Genomic DNA, 5,847 nt, shown 5'->3' with positions numbered 1-5,847 from the left:
TGCTTGCGCCCTCCTCAACCATTCTAACGCCCTTCTAGAAATGGAGCACAGGGCCCAGCTGCCGTGTCAGATCTGAAGACCGGTGCAGACAGGTTTCAACCTGAAACGATCTTAGCAAATTCATCCGTGTGATTTTCAGATGGTTCCTGAAGGGAAGGTTTTCTACCGCAGACATTCAGATTGTTTTTCATGGAGACACCTCCTAAATTTCCACAACTAACCTTCTGAATATTCATGCTCACCTTTAAAGATCAGTTCTTCCTGCAACATCCAAGCTGTTTCATGAGCAGCAAACCGCCATTTGGCATATGCTGGCGTCCTCACTGCCAAACACACCACTCACTCCTGTTAGCATCCCCACCCACCCCATCACCACCCACCCCACTCCCCCCACCCTGCCCACCACCACCTTCCTGCCCACAGTGGTTTCCACTCCACGTTTCAGTAGGTTTTGGTTATCACCAATACTGCAAAGCTTTGACAGCCTGTCCTGTGATCTCGAAAGTCATCTCATGGTGGGTCCCAACATCTCTGGCTTCCTCCTATCAGCAAGGAGACTTTCTCCCACAGCAAACAATGGGGTGTCTTTCTCTTTTTCTGCATGAACAGTGCTGCTGCTGCTGCTAAGTCGTTTCAGTCGTGTCCAACTCTGTGCGACCCCATAGACGGCAGCCCACCAGGCTCCCCCATCCCTGGGATTCTCCAGGCAAGAACACTGGAGTGGGTTGCCATTTCCTTCTCCAATGCATGAACGTGAAAAGCGAAAGTGAAGTTGCTCAGTCGTGTCTGACTCCTAGCGACCCCATGGACTGCAGCCTACCAGGCTCCTCCGTCCATTGGATTTTCCAGGCAAGAGTACTGGAGTGGGGTGCCATTGCCTTCTCCTGCATGAACAGTACAATTGATCCCAAAGTCACAAAAGGGAAAATAAGCCTCAGCGACCAACAGAGATGCCTATATCCTTGGGAGTGCCGGAATGCTACAGTCAAGTCAGGTCAGATTCTGCAGCAAAACGAGTCTTGGCACTAAGCTTAATGGGGAAAAAATGTCTCAGTCTTAACTTTTTTCATTTTGGAATTGCAGGGACTGTGGGTCTGTCCTACCAGGGAATCAAGGAAAAGATAGAACCAGGGTCTTCAGTGAGCTCCCAGTCCAGCAAGAGAGAGCTGTCAGCCATCAGAGCATGGCTCGGTGGCGAAAGCAGTACTGTTCCACGATGTCGGGGAGGAATACCTCTCCCTCTGCCCTTCCAGGTTCTTCTAGCAGCTCTGAAAATTAAATTGACCTGGGACAGATTAGCAGGAGAATGTCAAACAAAAGTTCAATAACATGAAAGAGGCCTGGGAAAATGAGCATCTTACCAAAATAGCCTTTTCACACTGTTCATGGGGTTCTTGAAGCAAGAATACTGAAGTGGTTTGCCATTCCCTTCTCCAGTGGACCACATTCTGTCAGAACTCTCCATGATGACCCATCCGTCTTAGATGGTCCTGCATGGCAAGGCTCCTAGCAGCTTCCTTGAGTTACACAAAGCTGTGATCCCTGTGATCATTTTGGTTAGCTTTCTATGACTGTGGTTCTCCTTCTGGAGGCTGTGGGCTTTATAGTTCTTCATTCCTGATGGGAGGAATGGCTCTGGAGAAAGCTGTGTCTTGCTCTGGTGGGCAAAGCCATGCTCAGTTCAGTCCAGTCAGTCATGTCCTACTCTTTGTGACCCCATGGACTGCAGCATGCCAGGCTTCCCTGTCCATCACCAACTCCCAGAGTTTACTAAAACTCATGGCCATCCAGTCGGTGATGCCATCCAACCATCTCATCCTCTGTCCCCTTCTCCTCCTGCCTTCAATGTTTCCCAGCATCAGGGTCTTTTCCAATGAGTCACTTCTTTCCATCAGCTGGCCAAAGTATTCAAGCTTCAGCTTCAGCATCAGTCCTTCCAATGAATATTCAGGACTGATTTCCTTTAGGAAATCAATTTCATCTCCTTGCAGTCCAAGGGACTCTCAAGAGTCTTCTGCAACACCACAGTTCAAAAGCATCAATTTTTCCGTGCTCAGCTTTCTTTATGGTCCAACTCTCACATCTATGCATGGCTACTGGAAAAACCATAGTTTTGACTAGACAGACTTTTGTCGGCAAAGCAATATCTCTGCTTTTTAACATGCTGTCTAGGTTGGTCATAGCTTTTCTTTCAAGGAGCAAGCGCCTTTTAATTTCATGGCTGCAGTCACCATCTGTAGTGATTTTTGAGACCAAGAAAACAAAGTCTCTCACTGTTTCCATTGTTTCCCCATCTATTTGCCATGAAGTGATGGGACCAGATGCCATGATCTTAATTTTTTTAATGTTGAGTTTTAAGCCAACTTTTTCACTCTCCTCTTTAACTTTCATCAAGAGACCATTCAGTTCCTCTTCGCTTTCTGCCATGAGGATGGTGTCATCTGCATATCTGAGATTATTGCTATTTCTACCAGCAATCTTGACTCCAGCTTGTGCTTTATCTAGCCTGGCGTTTCTCATGACGTACTCTGCATAGAAGTTAAATAAGCAGGATGACAATATACAGCCTTGTTATACTCCTTTCCCAATTTGGAACCAGTTTGTTGTTTCATGTCCAGTTCTGTTGCTTCTTGACCTGCATACTAGATTTCTCAGGAGGCAGGTTAGGTGGTCTGGTATTCCCATCTCTTGAAGAATTTTCCACAGTTTGCTGTGATCCACACAACCAAAAACTTTGGCACAGTCAATAAATCAGGAGTAGATGTTTTTCTGAAACTCTCATGCTTTTTCTATGATCTAACAGATGTTGGCAATTTAATCTCTGGTTCCTCTGCCTTTTCCAAATCCAGCTTGAACATCTGGAAGTTCATGGTTCACATCCTGTTGAAGCCTGGCTTGGAGAATTTTGAGCAGTACTTTGCTAGCATGTGAGATGAGTGCAATTGTGTGGTACTTTGAACATTCTTTGGCATTGCCTTTCTTTGGGATTGGAATGAAAACTGAACTTTTCTAGTCCTGTGGCCACTGCTGAGTTCTCCAAATTTGCTGGCATACTGAATGTAGCACTTTCACACCATCATCTTTTAGGATTTGAAATAGCTCAACTGGAATTCCATCACCTCCACTAGCTTTGTTTGTAGTGATGTTTTTTAAGGCCCACTTGACTTTGCATTCCAAAATGTCTGGCTCTAGATGAGTGATCACACCATCTGGGTGGTTATCTGGATCACGAAGATCTTTTTTGTATAGTTCTTCTGTGTATTCTTGCCACCTCCTCCTAATATCTTCTGCTTCTGTTAGGTCCGTACCATTTCTGTCCTTTATTGTGCCCATCTTTGCATGAAAAGTTCCCTTGGTATGTCTAATTTTCTTGAAGAGATATCTCGTCTTTCCCATTCTATTGTTTTCTTCTATTTCTTTGCATTGATCACTGAGGAAAGCTTTCTTATTTCTCCTTGCTGTTCTTTGGAACTCTGCATTCAGATGGGTATGTCTTTCCTTTTCTTCTTTGCCTTTCCCTTTTCTTCCTTGCTCAGCTATTTGTAAGGCCTCCTCAGATAACCATTTTGCCTTTTTGCATTTCTTTTTCTGGGAATAGTCCTGATCCCTGCCTCCTGTACAATGTTATGAACCTCCATCCATAGTTCTTCAGGCACTCTGTCAGATCTAATCCCTGGAATTTATTTATCATTTCCACTCTATAATCATAAGGGATTTGATTTAGGTTGTATCTGAATGGTCTAGTAGTTTTCCCTACTTTCTTCAGTTAAGTCTGAATTTTGCAATAAGGAGTTCATGATCTGAGCCACAGTCAGCACCCAGTCTTGTTTTTGCTGACTGTATAGAGCTTTTCCATCTTTGGCTGCAAAGAATATAATCAATCTGATTTCGGTATTGACCATCTGGTGATGTCCATGTTTAGAGTTGTCTCTTGTGTTGTTGGAAGAGGGTGTTTGCTATGACCAGTGTGTTCTCTTGGCAAAACTCGTTAGCCTTTGCCCTGCTTCATTTTGTCCTCCAAGGTCAAGTTTTCCTTGGAGTTACTCCAGGTTTGTTACTCCAGGTATCTCTTGACTTCCTACTTTTGCTTTTCAGTCCCTTCTGATGAAAAGGACATCATTTGGGGTATTAGTTCTAGAAGGCCTTGTAGGTCCTCATGGAAGCTTTCAACTTCAGCTTCTTCAGCATTATTGGTTGGGGCATAGACTTGGATTACTGTGATATCGAATGGCTGACCGTGGAAATGAAGAGAGATCATTCTGTCGTTTTTGAGATTGCACCCAAGTACTGCATTTTGGACTCTCTAGTTGACTATGAGGGCTACTCCATTTCTTCTAAGGGATTCTTGCCCACAGTAGTAGATATAATGATTATCTGAATTAAATTTGCCCATTCTAATCCATTTTAGTCCACTGATTCCTAAAATCTTGTTCACTCTTGCAATCTCCTGTTTGATCACTTCCAATTTACCTTGATTCACAGACCAAACATTCCAGTTTCCTATGCAATATTGCTCTTTATAGCATCAGACTTCCTTCCATCACCAGTCACGTCCACAACCGGGCATTGTTTGTGCTTTGACTCCATCTCTTCATCCTTTCTGGAGTTATTCCTCCACTCTTTTCCAGTAGCATATTGCCCAATATGACCACTGACCTGGGGAGTTCATCTTTCAGTGTCGTTCTCTTTTTGCCTTTTCATACTGCTCATGGGGTTCTCAAGGCAAGGATACTGAAGTGGTTTGCCATTCCCTTCTCCAATAGACCACGTTTTGACAGAACTTCCACCATGACCCGTCACTTGTTATCCTTATCTGTCAGAGCGCAGACAGGATGAAATCCACAATCATAGATAGCATCATTGACTCAATATACATGAGTTTGAGCGAACTCCAGGAGATAGTGAAGGAAAGGGAAACCTGGTGTGCTGCAGTTAGTTTGTGCAGTCTCAAAGAGCTGGACAGGACTCAGTGACTGAACAACAACCCCATGACAGCTGAAGCCCTCACCTTAAACACCATCTTCAGCTAAAGACAAAAGAGGATTTCAGGGCTAGTGGTCTGGGGCTTCAAAGGGGCAGAAGGCAACTCACAGGGGTGGAAAAGCAGGCGTTTGGTAAACAAGTGTTTGTGGGCCCTGCAGTGACAGTGAAACACGGCGTGGACTCTGATCCATAGGCGTCCCTACCACTCTGGCCCACGCTCTTTGTAGACAGCTCTGGTGGCGGTTCAATTCCAGGAACAGGCTCCTTCTCTAAATTCTTTAGGCAGCTGAGGAAGAGGTAAAAAGACTTCCCAAGTCTTATTTCTTAAAAAACCATCAGCCTAAATTAATCCTCAGGCCAGAAACACATTTTTGGGTGGCACATTTTACCTGTCACAGTGAGCATGAATTGTCAAGCTCGATGCAATGCTCCTAGGTAGGCATTACTGATCCCATGAACAAACAGAAACTCTTGAGTCCAAATAAGCTTATAATCAAGTGCTATAGGCTAAATACTCATGTCTCCCCACTCAATACATTTAAATTCTAACCCCCAAGAGGTGAGACTTCTGGGTCATGATCAGGCCATGATAGTAGAGTCCTGATGTATGGAATTGATGCCCTAATAAAAGAGACCCCAGAGAGCTCTCCTTTCCCCTACACGAGGACTGTGGGGAACCAGTACAGGCCTTCTCAAAATATGCCTTAATGACATATTACTTTTTTCTTAATATACATATTTTATTAAAGTATAGTTGACTTACAATGTTTCAGGTGCACAGCAAGGTGATTCAGTTATACATATACACATATATTATTTAATTATTTTCCAATATAGGTTGTTACAAGATACTGACTATAGTTC

This window comes from Capricornis sumatraensis, chromosome 1, assembly GCF_032405125.1.
Source record: "Capricornis sumatraensis isolate serow.1 chromosome 1, serow.2, whole genome shotgun sequence".
NCBI lineage: Eukaryota > Metazoa > Chordata > Mammalia > Artiodactyla > Bovidae > Capricornis > Capricornis sumatraensis.
Note: the sequence above shows the minus strand (reverse complement) of the source record.